General features: G+C 41.1%; 1 protein-coding gene across 19 annotated transcripts in view; it reads right to left on the bottom strand.

Annotated features, from left to right (window-relative positions):
* The window catches only part of col13a1 (collagen, type XIII, alpha 1), a 193,715-nt gene that overhangs the window by 108,890 nt on the left and 59,637 nt on the right, over positions 1–25,188 (bottom strand). The gene's annotated exons all lie outside the window — the stretch shown is intronic.

Below are 25,188 nucleotides of genomic sequence, written 5' to 3'. Positions count from 1 at the left end.
GACATGGCTGTAGTAAACATTTTCTTTGAGAAGAGGCAGGAATATAGTGTGACCTACGCATGCAGGTGAATTGCGTCTTGTGCAGATGACGGTTGGTGGGGAGGAAGAGGAAGAAGACAAAGACAAATCAGAGAACCATTTTGTGAAAGCTGAGAAAGGAAGAATGTTGTGTTGCTTTTCGGGACGAGGTGAGACTGGGTCTCAGTGGACAGGAGGCACTTGCAGAAGACTGAACCATAACAGCCAAGGTGATCAGAGAGACAGGCAGGAGTACTAGGTGTGATCGAACGTTATTTCAGGATGGTGTTGTGTTGACAGTTGTGACAAGAGTATGTGATAACAATAAAAAGTGGGATACCAACTTGAACGAAGCCAGAACAATTGTTGCAAAGCAGCCAAATTGTGCCAATGTCATGTAGCGGGCTAGATACAGAAGAGGAATCTGACCAATGTTCAGCTTGCTATTGATAAATTTTCAAGTTGCATTTTGATGCTTAAGTCATCAATTATTGTTGGTTGTTTTCAAGTTTTTAAATAACTTTAGCTTGCTGAAACTCAAGCTTTGTCTGGGACAGAGGGGTGAAGTGATGAAATACCTCGACTTCAGAGCTGTTTCCCCATTTTCCCTTCTTCGCAGGTATGTGGAAAATGAACCCTGGTTGTGGTTTTCTTTGTTGATTCTCGCAAATTTATACACGGTGAGAGTGAAAAGATGTATAAATGTACATTCCCTGTAGGCGAGTAGAAGCAATGTAAACATACTGTATGTGTTAATTATTTTTTTTATTGATTACTTCATAGCTTTAAGGAAAAGGCACTTTCAAAAAGCAAAGTTTTGACATCTTGGGTTTTGGGTTAAAAAAACTGAAACAATCTAACCATCCCAATCCTGTCATGATCAATCAACAAATACTTAATCCAACTGTTACTTTAGTGTAACAATCGGATTGAGTGTAAATTAAATAGTCATACCCCATCTTCACCCAGCCCAACCCCAACCATGTTACAAATGCGTAACATGTTCTTTCGCATTGCAAGAGCCAATCATAGAACAGAGGGCTGTGTCCTGTCTAGAACATGACTGTGATTTCTAAGACGGGACTGTTAGTCTTATGGTGATCACTTGTGAGCTGAGTTCAATAAACAAAGTCTGTGCAGCATCTGTATATGACAGACACCATCTCGCTCTGTGCAAATTACGTCAAATCTCACTCCTAGGGAGATTTAAGAATCGTGTCAATTGGAGAGTAAGCAGCCCAATTTTTGTGTTTTTTTCACGGCCCATACATTAACATTGTAGGAAAATAAAATGTATGAGTAAAGGGTTACAGTGAAGAAAATAAGTATTTGAACACCCTGCTTTATTGCAAATTCTCCCACTTAGAAATCATGCAGGGCTCGGAAATTTTCATCGTAGGTGCATGTCCACTGTGAGAGAGATAATCTAAAAAGAAAAATTCAGAAATCACAATGTATGTTTTTAATGATTTATTTGTGTGATACAGCTGCAAATAAGTATTTGAACACCTGAGAAAACCAATGTTAATACTTGGTACAGTAACCTTTGTTTGCAATTACAGAGGTCAAATATTTACTGAAGTTGTTCACCAGGTTTCCACAAAGTGCAGGAGGGATTTTGCCCCATTCCTCAACACAGATCATCCCTAGATCAGACAGGTTTCTGGACTGTTGCTGAGAAACACGGATTTTCAGCTCCCTCCAAAGATTTTCTATTGGGTTTAGGTCTGGAGACTGGCTAGGCGACGCCAGAACCTTAATATGCTTCTTACGGGGCCTCTCCTTGGTTTTCCTGGCTGTGTGCTTCGGGTCATTGTCATGACCCAGCCAAACCATTCTTCATTACTGTGACTGAGGGAAAGAGGTTGTTCCCCAAAATCTCACAATTCATGGCCGCAGTTATCCTGTCCTGAATATAGTGCAGTCGTCCTGTCCCATGTGCAGAAAAACACCCCCAAAGCATGATGCTACCACTCCCATACATCACAGTAGGGATTGTGTTGTTGGGATGGAACTCATCATCTGTCTTCCTTCAAAAACGGTTAGTGGAATTATGACCAAAAAGTTCCATTTTGGTCTCATCTGACCACAAAGTTTTTTCCCATTATTCCTCTGTATCATCTAAATGGTCATTTACAAACTTAAGACGGGCCTTGAGATGTGCTGGTTTAAACAGGGGAAACTTCCGTGCCTTCCATGATTTCAAACCATTACATTTTAGTGTATTAGCAACAGTCACCTTGGAAACAGTGGTCCCAGCTCTTTTCAGGTCATTGACCAAGTCCTGGGCTGATTACTCAACTTTCTAAGGATCACTGAGATCCCAAGAGGTGATATCTTGCATGGGGCTCCACTCCGATTGAGATTGACCGTCATGTTTAGCTTCTTCCATTTTCTAATGATTGCTCCAACAGTGGACTTTTTTTCACCAAGCTGCGTGGCAATTTCTTCATAGCCCTTTCCAGCCGTGTGGAGTTGTACAATTTTGTCTCTGGTGTCTTTGGACAGCTCTTTGGTCTTGGCCATATTACAAGTTTGAGTGTTACTGATTGTATTGGGTGCACAGGTGTCTTTATGCAGCTAACGACCTCACACAGGTGTATCTTCTTCTTCTTTTTTTCTTTTCGGCCTGTCCTGTTTGGTGTCGCCACAGCGTGTCATCTTAGATGAACGCATATTTGTTTTACACCGGATGCCCTTCCAGACGCAACCCTTCTGCATTTAGCCAGGGAGAGAAGCTTACAGCACTTGGTATTCCCAGGATGTCTCCTATCAAATTACTGACCAGGGGCAAACCCCCTTAGCTTCCGAGATCTGACGAGAGCGGGCGTTCTCAGGGTAGCATGGCCATAAGCCACAGGTGCATCTGATTCAGGATAATACATGGAGTGGAGGTGGACTTTTAAAGACGGACTAACAGGTCTTTGAGGGTAATTCTAGCTGATAGTCAGGTATTCAAATACTTATTTGGAGCTGTATCACACAAATAAATTGTTAAAAAAAACATACATTGTGATTTTGGGATTTTTCTTTATAGATTATCTCTCTCGCAGTGGACGTGCACCTACGATAAAAATTCAGATCCCTCCACGATTTCTAAGTGGGAGAACTTGCAATATAACAGGGTGTTCAAATACGCATTTTCTTCACTGTATGTAACTGCACTAATGAACCAACTTCATCATGTGCAAATACTCTTTAACAGTATCGCTAAATGACATGCATCTAAAAAACATTACTGTACAATGTACACCACAACAGTGAACATTCCTTAAAAACTGGTTGCACTACCAGATATTAGGTAACGGTATTCTTACGCAGAGTATTTAGGAGGTGAGGTTTTCTTGTATTTTTATTAATGCTTTTTCAATATTTTTTTTAAATAAAAAATTAGAAATTTCAAAAGAAAACTGCCATTAATTTCATGTAATTCTAGCAAAAAATACTACATCAGGATTACATTTCACCCATATCACAGAGCACTAGGCAAAAATATATTTTGTATAATCAATCAATTTTCCATAAGTTATCCTGTGCACTGGCACTTATCACATCTGACTCTGGATGAGAGGTGGGTTACACCCTGAACTGGGGCACAAAAGGGCACAAACAACCATTCACACACACAAGGAAGGGTAATTTACAGTCTTCAGTTAACAGACCATGCATGTTTTTGGAATGTGGAAGGAAACCCGTGTCCCCGGAGAAAACTCCCACATACATAGGGAAAACATGCAAACTCCAGACAGAGGAACTGTGTGGAATTTGCTGTGAGGACTGTGAAGTCGCTTGTAAAATGGCATTATATAATAATATGTATAATGATAATGACATCAATAATATGTCAGAGTTTGTCATGCTCCTGGCGTCCTCCCCAGGCTGGGTGTAGTCAGCCAATTAGTCGGCACACACCTGCATCCTGGTTTGGGCTGAGTACACCCGGTACTTATAGGACACGGGAGACAACTAGTCTGCCGCCAGATCGTTGAGCTTCATATCCCGTTCCAACTCTCTCGTATCCCTGATCGACAACCTGTGTGTACCGACCTTCGCCTGTTCTCCGACTCACACCGTAAGCCTGACTCCCTTGATACTTCTGCCTGGTTCAAACGTTCTCCTGTATACCTGACCTGCCGTGTACCGACCCTCGCCTGTCCCCGGACCATCCAAGTAAGCCTGCCTCTTCAGCTACTGCTGCTCTTACGGACTGACTTGCTGATTATAGACCTTGGACTGAATAAAGGCTTTTGTACTCTACCAGCTTGCCTCTGGAGTCGTGCATTTGGGTCCGCCCTCGAGCCTCGTCGTGACAGAGTTGTCACTGGACACAATGTTGGGACAGTTTTCTCAGAGCCATTATCATAGTGAAACCATATAAATGTTTCATTGTCCATTACATAAAGGGTGTACAACAAATTGATGGATATCTACTTTTGAAATCAAAATTCAAGGTCAATCGTTTGTTTTGTTTATGTTTTGTTTGTGTTGTCTGTTACTGAAGTTTCTGCAAAATGGGGTTTGGTAACAAAAAAAAAAAAAAATTATTACAATTGAGAATTTTACATTTTGCACAGATTTTTTATCAAGATGTTTGTCGCAAATGATTTGTGCTTACAGACCACATTAAATGATGTAGTTGGCCAGCTCTGACCCCCGAGGCCAGGGGTTCCCAGATTTTTTTAAGATCTACTTTTCAAGCAGCCTCACTCTCACGATCTACTGATGGGGGGGAGCAAAAGAGAGACCAAAAATAAGAGGCCATTTAACTAGAATGCGCCTCTTTGTGCGTGCGATCGATGTATCTGCCACACCTGAATCAAGTGACGAGATGGATGATATGCTGACGGAAACGTTCCCTCTAATTTTTTACGTGTGTGAGCAAACCCACTAAGCCAGTGAATGCTTTTTGACCATTGTGAGCAACATCAGTTGTATGCACTGTGGTCAGATCCGTGTTAATGTTATGTTGCCTCGTATATTTGAAATACAGAATTAGCTTTTTGTGCACTGTATTGACTGTGCTTTCATCCTGGATCAGGCTGTGCCAAGGTGGAATTTTAACATTACACACCATCTCATCCTGCACTTTCTACTTTGGCTTCAGACTAGACCTTTCTCACTTGAAAAAGAGAAAATCTCTTCCCATTTCACCACTTTTTCTCCTATTATTCACATACTCCGACATTCATGGCATCTTATAGTAACAGAATTTCTTTTTAAAATTTTGCCATTATTATAGAAAGTAAACATCAGCAGCATGTCTAGCTCATCTTTGCGCTACATTGCCCAGACTGTGTTGCTAACTAAAACAATGTAATGGGCGGCGCATAAGGACGCTGTCGTTATAAACCACATTGATGGACTGTGTAAGTACTTTTACATTTGTAATTCTGAGTGTACCCCTTTAAGAGTGGAAGGGGGCAGTGTAAAGTAAACTAGGCAGGAAAGTGTGTGGCCGAGCAGCAGGTCGTTGTTAGAGAAACTTCCGTGTGCTACCGAAATGAAAAACATCGCCTAAAAGAACCCAGTGACTACTCCCTTTCATTTTTTACAATACGTATGTGAATTGTGCCATTGGATATAGCAACCAGTCATCCCTCACAAATTGAATCATTTTGCAAAATACCACAAACTGAATAGCTGTATGTTATAATTTCAATTCACGTTGTATTTTATGTTATCTTTTGCGAGCAATGCAAAATATCTGTGTGCAGAGACCACATCAGCGGTATGCAATTGCACACAATTGCAGTTCAAATGGAACATTGGGTGACGTCTTTTTTTTTTTGGGCACACCATCACACGATCGACCAAAACTGCCTTGCGATTGACTGGATTTACACATTGAACACCCCTGCCCTAGGCCTTGAGTTTGTATTATTTCACACCCTCCCTCAATGAGAGCTGATGAGGAATTTAATCTATTCACATGATTTCCAATAAAAAAAATGGTGTTGCAACTAAATGTGAGGGCAACCAGCATCCCGTAACGGATTGCATTCAACCTCAGGGGTTCTTCCATATAGGTAAGGAACTGTTGTCGGCAGCTTCAGCCTTGTGCAGATGTGCATTTTTTAAAGTTGTGTGAGTAACTATTTCCTCTACATTTTGGAGAGGGGAGGGTTGTTGAGTCAATCCCAAAGTTAATAAATGAAAAAAGTTAAGATGCAGCTTTTCCTAAAAGAGAGACTGGTAAAAACAAACATCAACACAAGATTCCTGCTACATTCTGGACCGGCCTTCACATCCTCTTGGCTGGAGCTGTTCACCCAGTAGAGTAAACCCAGAGAATCTTGATCCAAAGGAACGTGGGGAGGCCAAAGTCAACACAGTTCAAATATAGTATAGAACGTGGCGCCTGATGACTAGCTCTGTGTGCAACAAGGATTGGGCACAACATGAAACAAAATGCAAAGCCATAAACACACAACACTGGAGGATGTTGTTTGACTGCACTCATATCATGTATGCCAAGTTTGCCCTCTCCAAGGATTAATGCTGTCTAACTATTGCTAACACCTGTTGTCTCCACTTACGTAAAGGCACCACTTTGGATGTGTCGGGAAATGGAAACCAAATCTAGCACGCCAGCATCCAAAATCTTGCCTCCTTTGTGCTGTCACTACAGGCATCTCTTAATTAAACATGAAAATTTCATGTTATGATTATTGAAATATGTATGTCAAGTTATTGGGCTTATGGTGTCATAGAAAATGAAAAACAAAATAAATCAGAGACATTGGACAGTCTCAGACAGTCATCAGTCATTGTTGGCTGTATTTAGTTATTAAATGACTTTAGCTTGCTTGAACTTTAGCTTTGTCTGGGGCTGAGGGGTGAAGTGTTAACCTTAGCTTGAGAGCTAGTTACCCATTTTCCCTACATTTTAGGAATCTGTAAAAATAACCCTGGTTGTGGATTTCTTGGTTCATTCACTTTCTTTACTGTTTACATGTATTATACACAAACACAGTTAGACTTGTATGACATGACATTCCAACCAGTCAGTGACAGACTTCTGCTAGCGGAATTCATATGCACTCTTGATGTGAAGGTCGTGAATATTTCATATTATGACTACAACTGGGAGTTTTATAGTCTCCCAAATTGTCCAATAAAATCAGAACAATTTGCTGTCTTTGCTGCTAATTGCTTTTTTAGTCACAACAAGAGCCCGAAAGGGAGCAAAATCTAGTGACAAAATGAACGCAATATCACTAAATGCTGATGCTAAAGGCCAAAAATTGAAGTATGTTGTATGTGCTGGTATTCTGATTCATATTGCACATGTGCATTAAGAAGTAAATAGATGACATCAATTACATCCATCTCAGGGTTTCTTGGTAGGATACGCCTGCTCCAATATTACTGGCTGGAGGACACACGCCACTGAAATATGATTGGCTGGTGTATCCTGGAGAACACATCGTATTGGTTCCAGATAGGAAAAGAAGTATGTGACTAACACCTGGGTCTGACATCAAGACAGATTTGGACTTTCATGATTGCACTTTGTCACGACTACTGGTATAAAATCTTGACATATGTCGGGCAAACATTGGCAATACCCCGCATCACCACGTTCGGGAGCACCACATCCTGTCTCTTTCGATCACTGAGATTTGTCTCGTCAAATCAAACACTGTCAGAGGTGGGAACCAGAAAATGTTTAACGCACCCATTAGCACAGCAACAAGAAGAACAGGGTCAGGGAAAAAAGGTCAAAAAGAGGAAAAATGTGGTGTTCTCACCATGCTCGGAATGGGCTGTGAATCCAAAAAGGATGTGAAGTATGTTCCCGTACGTTTAATATAATAAGACTTGCAGCCACTCAACATAAAGTTATGAAGCATAGCAAGTTAGTGCTGCCACTAAAACTGGCATGTAAACTGGCAAGTGTTCTTTCAAATCATGCTCTAAAGCTTTGGTAACCATTAGTTCATGGTCATGAACATATATATTGACAACTGCAAGCATGGAAAGCAAAGTGTTACTTACAATATGCAATCCTATTGGTCGACATTGAGGTGCACCGTCAGAGAGTTGTCATAAATGTCAAACTACTGTACATGGAAAAAAAAATCAAATATGCTAGACTTAATTTTGGTGTCATACTGCTATCATAAACCCAAAACATTGGCTGTGGATTATATCATACTACAAGAAGTTTTGTTGTTCCATACAAAATATGCATGCTAACCCATGCCTCAAGTCATATGAAAATGGTCATCAGCATATGTGGCATCATCAATTTTAAAAAGGTACGCATCTTTTCCAAAACCTAAGTGTATTCAGCACCATTTTAACTCCCCCAGTGTATTTCAGAGTTTCTTTTAACTGTTATTTTTGGGCGGTTCTAGTTTGTCTGTCTGTTGAAATGGATAAAAATGGTACTGAGCAATTCCATCGATTTTCTGAGCCACTTATCTTCATAAGAGTCGCCAGAGGGCTTTAGCCAATCTCAGCTATCTTCACGCAAGAGGCGCTACACACAACCAATCGCAGGGCACACGGAGACGGACACCAGTCGCACTCACCATCATACCTAAGGGCAATTTAAAGTCTCCAATTAATGTTGCATGCTTTTGGGATGTGGGAGGAAACCAGAGTGCCCGGAGAAATCCCATGCAGGCATGGGGAGAACATCCAAACTCCACATAGGCGGGGCGGGGAAGGGTTTCAGCCACCTCAAAAAGATATTTTGGTTTTAATCAGGAAAATAAACATTCAGTAATTATCAAATAAAGTGCAAAAAATGAAAGATAAAGTTTGTGCATAGAGCAGCTGCTTGCGGTGTGCCCAACTCGGCAGATAATGTTCAGTGCAACTATACCTATACATTTTAAATAAATCAATGTAATTTTCAGAAAGAACTTACATACTGTAGTGACGGGAACAATACTATTGCTCCAAATGTAAATGTATGAATCAAACTGTCAAGGATAAAAAAGGCTGAATTATATCTGCATCCAAGAATGTAATGCCTCTTATCAGCATCACATACTTAAAGGCCTCCTGTCATGAAATTGATGATTTTTAGTATGTTATTAAAAAAAAACGTCACTCAATATGAGCCTATGCGTTCTTTTCACCACAAAACATGATTTTGACGTATACAGCTTTTTGTAACTCCCGCCATGAAAATTCTTTCAGGGATTTGTTTTCGAGAAGAAGCAGGAAGTGACGTATAGGACAGAGGTGCCTCCTAGTGGACTTGTTTGTTTCCATTAGTTTTACCTCTGGGAAGGTAGGTCGTTGTTCCTTCGTGTTAGCCAAAATGCCGGCTCATTGCATTGCTGGACATTGCTTGAACACTCGGGAGAATGGATTTACCCTTCATAAGTTTGCAAGAGACCCGGTTTGTTGTGAAAAATGGATTGCACGGGTGTTCAACAAGTACTGCGGCGGCTTTGAACATCCCCCTAAAAGCAGCACAGCTTGGCTCCATTATATGCCACCATGGCGCAGAAAATCAGCCACACCGGTTGAGGCGTCGCGTTCGGCGGTCACTGCTTCTGCGAAGGCTGCGCATCGGGCTTTGGGTACGGGGGCGGCTCTGAAGAACGCAGCCAAGAATGTGTCCTGGCTCGACTGTGTTGCTCAGTACTGCGGCGTCTGTGAACAGCCCCATAAAGCAGGACGGCTCGGCTCTGTCATAAGACACACTGGCCGGCTCATCCGCAAGAGCTCATCTCCTGCGTGGAAGAAGATCGGACGGGGATCTGGTTTGGCCGTGATTACATATCATCTGAATATGGCTCGAAACAATAGTGTAATATTGTTCCAAGGGCTCGAAACAATAGTATAATATTGCCCTGGTAACTTCACTCAGAATGTCCAGATGACATCACGGACAGAAGAGACAGCCAATATGGCGACCACTTGGATATCGTAGAATGACACTTCTGCAACTTTGCGCATGGATGACGTGCTCTCCACTCACATTTATTTTTTTGGATAGACATTGAAGTGAATAATGTTATATGTATTTTTCATTACAATATCTATTTTAGAATGTTTATAGGGATGGCACTTGGTCTTTAAGACATTGGGTGTCATGATCCTGCCGCTCCAGCCCGGGCTGTGCGGGTGCCCGAGCGGTCGCGCTAATTGGGAGGCACACACCTGCGCCTCATGCGAGCTGATTATCCCCTGTATATATAGGACCCCGATGACGACTGGTCCTCGGCCAGATCGTTGAAGTTCATTTCCCGTTCCAGCACTCCCGTATCTCTGATCGTATTCCTGTGTGTACCGTCCTCCACCTGTTCTCCGACCGACCCCGTAAGCCTGACTCCTTTGACACTTCTGCCTTCCTTGATCGAGCTCACGTCTCCCGACTCCTGCCCCCCGCTGATCTGCTCTCTCAGCTCTCTTTTCATTCTTTGAAAGTTTTTTTTTTCCATGTGAACAATTCTGTTTTAATCCTGTTATTGTCACCAATACTTTTGCAAGCTAGTATAAAGGTCAAGTGTTGCTTATAAAGCGGCTCAAACTAAAATAAAGACTACATTTTGTCATTTACTTTGAAACAGTTTTGAAAAAATGGTGTGAACTTCTGCGTTACATTTCTCCACTTTTGTGGCAATTTCTCTCAACTTAACTTCCCATGTCCAAATTTGGCAGATATTGCATTTCCATCCATCCATTATCTGAAAAGGTCTTGCCTTCTTTGAAAAAAATATGTCATTTTTTTGGTTTCCAGAAAAGTGAAGGTTTTGGAGATGCATTACAGACCATATAGTTGCTATGTTTCTGATGCCCTGCGCCATTTAGCCGAATCAGGAGGAAGTGCTTAGAACAGTTTTTCCATTGAATAGTATGCATTTACTATATTGCATACAGAATTACATCATAAATCCAGCAGTTTCCAGTTGAGTTGAGAAAGACGTATTCTGCTCATTGACCCATTAATATGAATTTCAATTTAGGTCAGGGCAGTCAGTCCTTGCCTTTCTCAGTCATGTTACAGCTCAGTGTGTCGTTCCTTGAACTCAAGTGTGATTCATAAACACGTCTAATTCTTCTCCGACCTCATCAGTATGACACCAATTCTAGTTGTCCTACGCAGAGGATAAGTCACAGTGAGTACTATCATATTTTTGCCTACAGCTTGTTGCCGAATCGTTTTTGGTCAATCTTAGCTTATCTAAGCTTAAAGGGTTAAAGCGCAAAACTTTAGATGCTAATAAGAATTACCATAAAGCTACTATAGCCTTTCTTCAGGCTTTTACGTTGTTTAAATGCACATGGTGTAATTATGTTTTTTGCTTAGTAAAATTCAACTAGGAGTGCCATTAAACAGTTTGACGCATCTTTTTTGATTATTTGTTCACTATTTGCCAAAATACAGCTTATTGTAAAGTGTCTCGAGTTGAGCTCATTGCCTCTATAAAGCGCTAATACCTCAAGTCAAAGCAAAAAGTCGGTAAAGCGACAATCTTCTCATTCATATGTAAAGGTGTCATTATATCACTCCCAGAATGTACAAAATGAAATCACAAACTGAAAGGAAAAGAAAAAATGCACAATTTTCAAAATTGGATAGACGCGTTCCTGGGTGCACCCACTTGGTAAATTACCTTTCATATCTGTTTGCATTATGAATCAAATTTGCACCCACAGACCTATGTCACCCAGCCCATTTGATTTTTTCAACATTTTATTATGGGTATATACGTAGGGCACAGGCACTCAACAAACTAGCGCATCCAAATTATGACTCAAACGTCAAAAAAACTTTTTAGAAAATAAACACAATATAAACACAGTTTTTCTGGTGATTACAAATACTTGTAATTGATTGTTTTCCCCAGCAGGGTTCAGACCACAAAAATCATTCTTGATAAATAGAAATACCTTACCTTTTCTGTAACACTTAAAGGATGACATTGTAAATTTGCCAGAAAAGGCACTATTAGTCTGACTAAATCATTAATCTCTTAATCCATTCACAGGAGAAGGTAAAAGCATTGATAAAAATAAAACTTTTTAGTCTGGACAGAGAACAAGCTTCCATAAATGATCCATGGTAATTAGTGGGACTTCACATTGTAAACTTGAACAGCAAATCTGTCATGATAGTTTCCATTCTCACATTATCAATGCTGTCAAATTTGAAGGTCTCTGTTAATTTCCTCCATACTTTAAGGAATATTATACGGTGCTTAAGGATGAGACACATTCATTTGCAAAGTATTTTTGAGACAGGGTATACATTGTGATGGCACGGTGGATCTACTGGAAAGCGTTGGCCTCACAGTTCTGAGGTCCTAGGTTCGATCCCGGCCCCGCCTGTGCGAAGTTTGCACGTTCTCTCTGTGTCTGCGTAGGTTTTCTCCAGCCACTCCAGTTTCCTCCCACATCCCAAAAACATGCAACATGTCAGATTATTTTAACCTCTCTATTAAATGAGATATGTCAATGTGATAATTTTTCGCGTAAATCAAATTTTTATGCGACTTTCTGAATTTCAATGCACGAATATTGCGGAATCGCACCATGGGATTATCCCTGCATCTATTTCTGTTTTCATCTTTACTATACTACACCTGCCAAATTCCACGTTATTAAGCAGAAATAACACCAATAATTTCTGTGTAGTAAACGAAAACCAATAATATACTAAAGAATGAACCCTCTATACAGTATGCACGTTGAATCCTTGTGAATATTATGGGATGCAGTATCAACCTTTTTCCAAAAGACCCCTTTCGAGCCCAATATAAACTTCATCACTCACTTCTGTCTTTTTTTTTATACGTTTGGTGAGTCTTAGCTATTACTTTGGTGTTACAAAATGTATACCTATCGTCGCCACCCTCCACCTCTCCCTCCATCCCACCCCACACAAATCCCACCACCTGACCTCGATCTCCATGGTAATACTTTAGTTCTCATACACAAATGACTTCATTATAGGTCGGAAAGCCACGAGTCCTCACCATGATTAAATAATTTGGCCAAACCATAAGTGTTACAAGATGCTAAGGTACATTTTCCTGACTCACTCCTTCCCCTAACCCCTACAAATATAAAGTCAGGTCTTTTTGAAAGGTCTTTGAGCCTGTCGCGCAGGCCACTCTTTCAATGACTTAATGGTGGGGTTGCATTCATCCACAGTGAGTTATTCAGGTTTTACTTTTATACACTGTGAACTGTCATGGGCAAGGATTAGTTGAACACAAAAGGTCTTTTTGCTTTACAGGTACAGAACTCAGTGACCAGAAACTATCAGAAGGTAGGGTTACATGCAAAGAAGAAAACATTTCTGGTGGAAAAAAAAGAAAACATATATGTGTCAGGAGTATGCGAGAGAGTCTAATACACAAAAGAACTACACTATATGGAAATCATAACAATGGGGAAGGAAAATAAAGAAAAAGACTGTCACAACAATGGACCTGGAAAAGACCTCTTCTTGGCTTCTTTGGCAAGGATGCACCCACCTCCCACACTGTAATCCAAGAGGGGCCCCTACACTGTTAAATAACCTTCAAAAGTCTTCTGTGGCAAAAAGCTCTATGTCATCCAGGTTGAACTTCCTTTGCTTGATGTCATCAACAAAAGGAAGTAGCAGAATTATGTGAAGTCAATGAGAGAGCAGTGGAAACAGAGAGACAGCATTTGCAATTCATCTGCTCCATCTTGTAAAATCATCAAGATTGAATCAAGCGCATCCGGTGGGTTTTGGAACAATTCCTCTAAAATTGTGGGTGGGGTAGTGGACGTCTGAGGTGGGAGTTGAAAGTGAGTGCTTCATGGGAGGACAGGGTTAGGTACAGGACCAAAATATCTGCCCAATGCATTTCAGGCCTTTTCAGGGACAAAACCTCATTAAATTACTCGATTTATTGAGTAGTGACTACAATGTACATTTGAACTGGAACATTAATTGACTACAGAGTAGGATTGAGTGATGCATCAAAATGTAGGTTTTGTCAGCAAAACATCGAACTTTGGCTGTCCTTCTCATGAGCTCATTTCTAATCCTGTCCAACATGCTCACTCTGAGTGAGAACCTCAACATCTTCATTTCTGATACCTCCAGTTCTGCTTCCTGTTGTTTCTTCAGTGCCAGTGTCTCTAATCCGTACATCATGGCCGGCCTCACCACTGTTTTTTAAAGTTTGCCCTTCATCCTAGCAGAGACTCTTCTGTCACATAACACACCAGACACCTTCCACCAACTGTTCCACCCCACTTGTACCTGTTTCTTCACGTCCTCTCTTGGTAGTCTGTCATAGGCTTTCTCTAGATCCACAAAGACACAATGTAGCTCCTTCTGACTTTCTCTGTACTTTTCCACAAGCATCCTCAAGGCAAATAATGCATCTGTGGTACTTTTTCTAGACATGAAACCATACTGCCTCCACTACTCTTTACCTGTTCCAACCTGCTTGGACCCGTTTCTTCACTTCCTTACCACACTCACCATTGCTCTGGATTGTTGACCCTAAATATTTGAAGTCCTCCCCCCTCGCTATCTCTTCTCCCTGTAGGCTCACTCTTCCCCCTCCACCTTGGTCATTCACGCACATATATTCTGTTTTACTTTAACTAATTTTCATTACATCACCGCTTATCCTCACAAGGGTCGCTGGGAGTGCTAGAGCCTATCCCAGCTGTCAACGGGCAGGAGGCGGGGTACAACCTGAACTGGTTGCCAGCCAATCGCAGGGTACATTGAGACAAACAGACATACTCACAATCACACCTAGGGGCAATTTAGAGTGTCCAATGAATGTTACATGTTTTTGGAATGTGGGAGGACCCCGGAGTGCCCAGAGCAAACCCACCCAGGCACGGGAGAACATGCAAACTCCACACAGGCCAGTCCGGGATTCAACCGGGACCTCAGAACTGTGAGGCCAACTGATCCACCATGCCACCTAATCTAAAAAGAAAATCCAGAAATCACAATGTATGATTTTTTTTAACGATTTATTTGTGTGATACAGCTGCAAATACGTATTTGAACACCTATCAGCTTGAATTCTGACCCTCAAAGACCCGTGAATCCGCCTTTAAAAGTCCACCTCCACTCCATGTATGATCCTGAATCAGATGCAACTGTGTGAGGTCATTAGCTGCATAAAGACACCGGTCCACCCCATACAATCAGTAAGACTCAAACTTATAACATGGCCAAGATCATAGACCTGTCCAAAGACACCAGAGACAACATGGTACGACTCCACACGGCTGAAAAGGGCTACGGAGAAATTGCCAAGCAGCTTGGTGAAAAAAGGTCCACTGTTGGAGCAATTATTACAAAATGGAAGAAGCTAAACATGATGGTCAATTTCAATTGGAGTGGAGCCCCATGCAAGATATCACCTCATGGAGTCTCAATGAGCCTTAGAACGGTGAGGAATCAGCCCAGGACGACATGACAAGACTTGGTCAATGACCTGTAAAGAGCTAGTACCAGCGTTTCCAAGGTGATTGTTGGCAGTTCACCATGTCATGGTTTGAAATCATGCATGGCATGGAAGGTTCCACTGCTTAAACCAGCACATGTCAAGGCCCGTCTTAAGTATGCCAATGACAATTTGGATGATACAGAGGAGTCATGGGAGAAGGTTTTGTGGTCAGATGAAACCAAAATGGAACTTTTTGGTCATAATTCCACGAACCATGTTTGGAGGAAGACGAATTGTGAGTTCCATCCCAAGAACACCATCCCTACTGTGAAGCATGGGGATGGTAGCATCATGCTTTGTGGGTGTTTTTCTGCACATGGGACAGGACGAGTGCACTATATAAAGGAGAGGATGATCGCGACCATGTATTGTGAGATTTTGGGGGATAACATCTTTCCCTCAGTCAGACCATTGACGATGGGTCATGCCTGGGTCTTTCAACATGACAATGACCCGAACCACACAGCCAAGAAAACTAAGGAGTGGCTCCGATAGAAACATGTCAATGTTCTGGCATGGCCTCCCCTTTCTCCAGAACCAAACCGAATAGAAAATCTTTGGAGGGAGCTGAAACTCTGTGTTTCTCAGCCAGCCCAGAACCCTGTTTGATCTAGAGCAGATCTGTGTAGAGGAGTGGGCTAAAATCCCTCCTGCAGTGTGTGCAAACCTTGTGAACAACTACAGGAAATGTTTGACCTCTGTGATTGCAAACAAGGGCTACTGTACCAATCATTAACATTGGTTTTCTCAGGTGTTCAAATACTTATTTGAAGCTGTCTTCTTCTTCTTCTTCTTTTCCTTTCGGCTTGTCCCGTTGGTAAACTCCCCTCATGTCTTCCCTCACCACATCCATAAACCTTCTCTTTGGTCTTCCTCTCGCTCTTTTGCCTGGCAGCTCCATCCTCAGCACCCTACCACCTGCTCTACCTTTGTCTTCTTAATCTTCCTACCCACCACCAGAGTCATCCTACACACTACCATCCTATGCTGTTGAGCTACAGTCTCCTCTACCACTACTTTACAGTCAGTAATATCCTTCAGATTACATCATCTGCACAAAATATAATCCACCTGTGTGCTTCTACCTCCGCTCTTGCAGGTCACTTTATGTTCCTCCCTCTTCTGGAAATAAGTGTTCACTACAGCCATCTCCATCCTTTTCGCAAAGTCCACCACCATCTGTCCCTCAAAGTTCCTTTCCTGGATGCTGTACTTACCCATCACTTCTTTATCGCCCCTATTTCCTTAACCAATATGTCCATTACAATCTGCTCAGAACTACTTCATCTAGTTCCTTCCAGAATTTCTCTTTCAACTCTCGGTCACATCCTACCTGTCGGGCATAGCCGCTAACCACATTATACATAACACCCTCAATTTCAAATTTTAGTCTCATCACTCGATCTAATACTCTTTTCACCTCCAAGACATTCTTAGCCAGCTCTTCCTTTAAAATAACCGCTACTCCATTTCTCTTCCCATCTACTCCGTGGTAGAATAATTTAAACCCTGCTCCTAAACTTCTTGCCTTACTACCTTTCCACCTGCTCTCTTGGATGCACAGAATATCAACCTTTCTCCTAATCATCATGTCGACCAACTCCTGAGCTTTTCCTGTCATAGTCCCAACATTCAAAGTCCCTACACTCAGTTGTAGGCTCTGCGCATTCCTCTTTTTATTCTGACGATGGATCTGGTTTCCTCCTCTTCTTTGTCTTCGACCCACAGTAGCTGAATTTCCACCGACGCCCTGCAGGTTAGCAGTGCCGGGGGCAGGTGTTGTTAACGACCGATCCGGTATGGGATTCTTTAGATGAACGCTCATATTTGTTTGGCACAGTTTTTACGCCGGATGCCCTTCCTGATGCAACCCTCTACATTTATCCGGGCTTTGGAGATTGCACTGGTTTGTGCCCCCATAGGGCTGCATTAAAAATACATATAACAGTATTCACTTCAATGTCTATACGGAAAAAAAAAAGTGACCGGAGAGCACAAAGTTGCGCAACTGAGTGTCCCTCGACATCCAAGTGGTCGGCATATTAGTCGCGTCATCTGTCCTTGAAGTCATCGTCACTTCCGGCGTTGAAAACGCGCAGTGCCTGCTATTACGGAAGCTGAACAACAGAGATATTCGTATTTTTCCGACGCCCCTTCTGACACCGAAGTTCTTTTCGAAAAGGACAACACCACACAACCGAGTGAAGTTACCGGGGCAATATTACACGATTGTTTTGAGCCCTCAGGGCAATATTACACTATTGTTTCGGTCCATATTCAAATGATATCCGATCACGGCCAAACCATATCCCGTCCGATCCACTCCCGTGGCGGAGATGAGCCATCGCGGCTCATCACAGCCGGCCGGTGTGGCTTATGACAGAGCCGAGTGGTGCTGCTTTAGTCAGAGTCGAGCCAGGGCGCTTTATGCGTGCACGCGACTTAATAACGCATTCTTGGCTGGGTTCTTCAGACCCGCCTCCGTTGCAAAGCCCGACGCGCAGCCTTCGCAGAAGCTGTGACCACCGAAAGCGTCGCCTCAGCCGGTGTGGCTGAGTTTCGGTGCCCGTGGTGGCATATAAGGAGGAGGTGGACCCTCGCTATGTTGTTTTTGGGGCATGTTCAAAGTCGCCGCAGTACTCGATGAACACTATCGAGACTTTGTTGGCTGGGCGACGCGCACATCAACACATTTCATTTGCGGATCTTTTGCTACGTTATGAGAGAGACCGATTACGTGGTCCGCCCCAAACTATTTTTTTTTTTTTTGGAGCTGTATAAACACCTATATTATTTGGAACCCACGAAGCTGCAATCCATTTTTCACAACAAACAGGGTCTCTTTCAAACTTATCAAGGGTAATTCCATTCTCCCGAGTGTTCAAGCAATGTCCAGCAATGCAAAGAGCCGGCATTTTGGCTAACACGAAGGAACAACGAGGAACCTTCCCGGAGGTAAAACTAATGGAAACAAACGAGTTCACTCGGAGGTGCCTCTGTCCTGTATGTCACTTCCTGCTTCTTCTCGAAAACAAATCCCTCGAGAGGATTTCCATGGCGGGAGTTATAAAAAGCTGTACACGTCAAAATCATGTTTTGTGGAAAAACACATGGGACCATATTGGCTGTGGGTTTTTCATTAATAATATACCAAAAATCATCCGTTTGATGACACTTGAGCTTTCAGGTGTGTATCTCCATGCATGTACGACACTGCCCTAGGAAGTCCAGCCACACAGAGCAGCAACACCTGGTGTTTTTATTAAATTACAGTTGTTCAACTATATTATTATTTTATTTGTTCCCAATTTAATTTCTGGTTGTTCATTAATAGTTATGTTTTTGTAGAGTAATAAATACAAAGTTTTGAAATCAATAAATGTTTATTAATCATTATTTTTATAATGTAAATTATTCTGATTATTTTTTTCAGAATCAGAATCAGCTTTATTTTCCCAAGTGTCAAAAAAAATACCAAAGGAATTTTTCTCTGGCAGATGGTGCTGCCCTGGTACAACATATAGAACAAAGAACAATAAACCAGCAAGAATAAATCCCTAATTTTTCCACAATTGATCCTAGCACAAAAGTAAATAAAAATAACATGCTTCGTGTTTCATTAACTGAATGCTCTAACTTAAAATGGTAATAATTTTATGAAGTCTTCCATTATCAATTACTATCAGTTTGTGATGGACAGATTGGATTTATTCTTAAAACAATAATGCAATGTAAAGTGGCGTTTGGTTAAAATGGTTATTGGGGGCTTATTTCCAAAACTTTCATATCCTGGAATGGCCCTCTCATTTTTAAAACACACTCATTGGATTATTTGAAATGTAAACTCATTTTTTTAAAGGACTGTGGTGTACATTTTTACAAATACCAGACTCACTCGTCAGAATGAAATATAAAACATAAAGAAAGTAAAATGGCACCATTGACTGCATCTTTAAAAGAACCTCCCTCCCACTGCCATTGTTACAGTAAGTGATGCTCTAATATGGTGATATTGGTACATCTTGATGTTGGCAATATGCATTTTTAGACAGCCAACACCACTGTATTGGTGTAAGATTTATTTATCTAAGTCAAGACAAGAGATACAAAACATGTATGATACAAAACATTTGCAATCCTAGCCCTTGCTCAATCAATCAACAATGTCGTGAACTCATAAAAATGGGTGAGCGTGTGACACCTCCAAAGGTGGGGGCCCTATCCAGGCGCTCCCATCAGCCACCCTTTAGCTGCAGACTGAGCATCACGAGAGGAAAAACCTACCTCTATTTGAACCCCCTGCCCAGAACACTTAATTTGCCATGAAAAATAGCCGCCCAGCCAAGGTTAAAATAACAAATTCACCAAGCTGAACCCACGCTGTTTTTTTTTCTGTTTTTTTGCAGGAGTTAAAACAATAGCATTTGCATTGTTCTCATTGCACACTTGCCCTTATGCCACCTTTTGTTCATGTCATGTACATGGATGTTTCCATGCTTTTGACAATTCACTTCATCTAAACAGTATTGTTGTTTCCATAACTTGATGAATAAGTTGTTGCTAAATCTCGGGGCCTGATTTACCGAGATACCCAAAAAGCGGTCACTAAAAAAAAAGATGTTTACGCTTGCAGACTGCATGCACTGTTGGTAACATCTGTAAAATTGGTGCAGACTACTGTAAACTACTACTTTTAAACAGGGTTTTACATTTTAGGTAGCTTGCAACATTTGGGAAAGCACCGCTTGACCACAAAAAAAAAAGAGTTTTATGTGGAATTAATATTGAAGGTTTTAGTGTAAATAAAAGTTTCAGAATATTGGTACCATGACTTGTGAGTTTAATTATTTCTGTGACCAAGCTTGTAATTTGCTTGTACACCAAATACATTTTCCCCATTTAAATTAATTGAAATGCCATTCATCCATTCCAGCACCCCCAAAACATCATATGTTTTGTTACTTGTTTTTGATTGATTATGAAATACTGCGTAAATATCAAAAAGTAATTGAAATAGTTTTTTATAAAGTGTAATTAAGCCTACAGTCACGGGGGCATCATAATCAGAATCTTCTTTATTTATTTACTTGAGACCACTCTAGTACCATGACAGACAGCCACTGTGATGAAACATAGTATTATGACATTGCACGATCCAACAGCACAGAGTTTTTACTATTCAAAATGCCTGGTTGGATCAGGTGACCTTTCACAAGACAGACAGCTTTTTTGAAGGAAGCAAACAGAGTGACGTGCATGAAGTATGGCTTACATGGCTGTGTTGGTATGACTGTAGTAGCTAGATGTACTCTCAGGTGAGTTCAGTAAGAGGAGTGGAAAGGCATGCACATCACATTTTTTGCTTGCTGCAAGTATATATATATATATATATATATATATATATCGAGAGAGACAGAGAGAGAGAGAGAGAGATCCATCCATTTACGTAGCCGCTTGTTCTCACAAGGTTTGGCAAGGAATGCTGGAGCCTATCCCAGTTGTCAACGCGCAGGAGGCAGGGTACACCCTGAACTGGTTGCCAACCAATCGCAGGGCACATAGAGACAAACAGTCGCACTCACAATCACACCTAGGGGAAATTTAGAGTGTGCAATTAATGTTGCATGTTTTTGGGAAACAGGAGTGTCCTGAGAAAACCCCCGCGGGGACAGGGAGAACACCATCAAATCTAAGTTTGCTTGTATTCAGCAGGAAATAGTTTGACACACTAAAATGTCATATGGCCAGGCTTACAATGGGTGCTGTCATTGTAGACATTAGTTAGCTGGGAGCAAACCCCCCACTGCCCATAACAAATGAATCTCACATAGACACACAGACATGATTGATAAAAACAATATCTAAAAAAACACAGAATTTATGTTGAGATGCAAACTGCAATCTTAACTTACAGTGGTGTACATTGGTTCAAGGGCTACTGACATCCATATATATATTTTTTGAAATAGATATTGATATGAAAACTATATATAATATTATTCACGTCAATGACTATACAAAAAAAAAAAAATGAGCGGAGAGCGTGTCATTCATATACAAAGTTGCGGAAGTCTCACTTGACAACCCAGTGGCAGCCATATTGCCTGCAACGTCATTTGCAGATGTCACACTGGGACAGTCCCCATTGAGAAGACGCTGTGCCACATGCTATGGGATTTCAGATATTTATGACGCCCCTTCTGAGACTGAAGCTCATTTTGACAAAGAGAACATCTCAGAATCGAGTGAAGTGACCTGGGCACTTTCACCTTATCGTTTTGAGCTACATTTAGATGATATGCAGATCACTTTTAGCTAACAACAGACTCGCCGACAGACGAATGACGAACCCGATGAAATATTCAAAATTATGGGCGTGTAATTTTTCGATTTCCTAACTCTTTTACAAGTCTTGTGTATGTCGCATACTCAGGACGACCCATGCTGGTTGAAGTAAGTACTTCGCGGGTGACCAGACACTGGTGGCCCGTGGGGGGGGGCTCTTTTATCCTCCTGCATGCAGCCAAACCACCTTCCCACCTATCCACCTCAGCGTCAGGGCTAACCCCCACCCTGGCGGCAATGAACAATGCCGACCCCGGCGGGACATGGATGGATGTTACGTTCTGAGAGAAGGATTACGTTGTTGGACACAGACTGCGCTTTTTATTCATTTGGCTGCTATCGAAGAAGTAAAGGGACACAACTGATATGACGCGGATCTTTTGTTATGTTAAGAGGGAAGGATTACGTTGTCAGACGCGGACAGAGATTTTTATTATTGGTGCTTTCAGAGAAGTTGTTCGTCTTTGATGACTATACGCCTAGTTAGCTTGGTGTCCATGCGATTAAACTGTCTTTGTACTTCTATTTTTGTTGTTTTGTATTGTATTGTATTGTGTGTGTGATTAAACTGTGTTAAATGCAATACATGTTGCCGGTTTTACCAGGAGGATTTATTCTAAATTCACATGAAACATATGCTATAAACTGTGAGACAAATTAGTCCCCGCCAACTATTATTTTTTTTAATTACTCTGTACACACCTACCTGTCATTTAGAACCCAAAAAGCTCTTGTCCTTTGCACCCATGCAATCCATTTTTCACGACGAACCGGGTGTTTTGGAAAAGTGTAAAGCGTGAACGCATCCTCCTGAGTGTTCGAGCAAAATCCAGCAATTCGATGAGCCGGCATTTTGGCTAACACGATGAAAAAAAACAAGTAATTTTTCACTGGTACAATAGGTATAAAGCAATATAAACACTTGACCCCGCTACTGTAAAAAATGTCACTTCCTGGTTGTCCTCCAACACAAATGCCTCGAGATGGCAAGAGATGTAAAAATCCATAAACGACAACATCATGTCGTGTGGTGAAAAAACAGATGGGTCCATTCCGGCTGCCTTTTTTTTTCATTAAAAACATACTAAAAATCATGCTTTACGTGTCAGTAGCCCTTAATTCTAGTGTAGGGTCCTCTGAAGGACGTGACAAGCGTTGAGCATTGTTTACTAGGATAATCTTGTTTTGACAAATTAGTACCGCCAAAGTTCATTTTAAGATCCATTTTATGACACAAGAACACAGTTCTCTGAGGTTTGTGGGCAGCAAGTAAAAAAAGCTAGAGCTGTAACACTTCAGGAATTTTTTGACAAGTAACCAATTATCAACTATTTTAATTGTCACTTAATTGTTTTGAGACTTAAAATTTTCCAAATCCTCAGACTTTCAGCTACTCATCAGTAAATATTCTCAGATATCTGACGTCCTCTATGAAAGCGAATACTGTAACTACAATTGTGATTTCTCAAAAGAAGACATTGGCAAACATTTTCTTCAATGATCAACATTTTTTACCATTTCTAACATGTTACTGATCAAACCATGAAGTGAATCATAATCATTTTGTGTATTTTCTGATTTGTCAATTTGAAATAATGTTGTAATTTTGAAGAAAGTGGTGGGCATTTTGTATCCAATTATTAGATTAATTAAAACATTGACAAATTCAATTATCAACCAATTAATAAAATAATTGTGAGTTGGAGCCATAAAACATACATTGAAAAAGTTTTTTGCATATTTTGGATAGGAGTACTGTATTTGGATTCATGTTTAAAATGATTATTATCTTCTGTTTTCAGTTGCTCTTGTGAGTGGCTCACAGATTGATTTGAATAACCTTAACCTTGGGAGAATCTGGGTCCAAATTTATGACAAGGTGAGAAACCCTGATTTAACATATCCAACAAAGTATAGTATTGTTGTCATACTCTAGAAACATTTGCCATTTTGTATTTCTTTGAAACCTACTATAACCATGAGATTATAGGCAAATCTAAATTACATGGCGTTATGAGAGAAGTAAAGTTATCCCCGTAACCGCTTTATGCAAACTGGTAACTTACGAACTGGAACTTCCTTGTTTGATTTCGAATAAGTGGACATAATCACCACCTTGGGTTAGAGAAGAGCGCATACTGAGATCATAGATTGAATTTACGCGTACACTCTGTAAAATGGGACCGCAGAGAGAAGTGAATATAAATGGCAGGAATAAATTCAATAAAGCTGTGTATTTGAACGTCTGAGTGTCTGAAACAGTTTATGAGTTACATTTTGTGGATTGCACCATAATTTCAGACAGCTAAATCTAAAATAGAGTGGGGAGCAGCACATCGGAGAAAACGTGATGAAAATTATTAAAAAGAATTGTCTTAAAACCACAAAACTAAATAATAATAATCAGAAGAAGAAAATGGATGGATCTCTAGATGGATGGATAACAAGAAGAACATTAAAGGATGGAAATTGAAGCAAATATCATCCATCCTTACATCCATTTTCTGAGCCGCTTATGGTCACAAGGGTCACGGGGAGTGTTGGAGACTATCCCAGCTGTCAATGGGCAGGAGGCAAGGGACACCCTGAACTTGTTGCCAGCCAATCGCAGGGTACATCGAAACAAGCAGCCACACTCACAATCACACCGAGGGGTAATTCAGAGTGTCCAATTAATGTTGCGTGTTTTTGGGTTGTAGGAGGAAACTCGGGAGTGCCTGGAGAAAACTCATGCAGGCACGGGAGAACATGCAAACTCCACACAGTTGGTCCGGGGATTGAACCCGACCTCAGAAATGTGAGGCCAACGCTTTCCAGCTGATGCACCGTGCTGCCTGAAGCAAACTGAATAAGCAAATAATAGTTCATAAAAAAATGAGCCTGAAATGAATTAAAGCTACAGTATATGACATCATAAATCTTTTGCCTGTCCCACAGTAATGCATTTAGCTAGACCCTTTTATATCACCGTTATGGTAAATGAGTAATTGAGGCACAAAGATGAACATTGTAATTAATCTGGTAAACCCTCTGGTCCAATACTCTGTGAGCCTGTGGAGTGTCTCATTCCTCTCCCAAAACAACCAAGCAAAATAAACAGTAATGTCTGATGAAGGATAGTATGTTCACAGCAAAGACAAACAAAATGAAAGGTTCAATCACACAATGTAGTCAGGCTTCATTTGTAGGAACCTTAAATGAGGAAACCAGACGTAGCCACAAAAATTTCATTTTTTTTCCATCTTGGCAGAGTCATGATTGACAAGACTTTCTCAGATTTCTTCATCTCAACACCAGTGGCCATTTCTAGACTTCCCTCAGCTCTAACCTCATTATGACCCCCCTTCTCCCACCCCATAGCAATATGATAACAAAATATCTTAATTTAAGCAAAACCGCT

Source organism: Syngnathoides biaculeatus, chromosome 12 (assembly GCF_019802595.1).
Source record: "Syngnathoides biaculeatus isolate LvHL_M chromosome 12, ASM1980259v1, whole genome shotgun sequence".
NCBI lineage: Eukaryota > Metazoa > Chordata > Actinopteri > Syngnathiformes > Syngnathidae > Syngnathoides > Syngnathoides biaculeatus.
The sequence above is the reverse complement of the archived record's forward strand: the minus strand, read 5'-3'. Positions and strand labels throughout refer to the sequence as shown.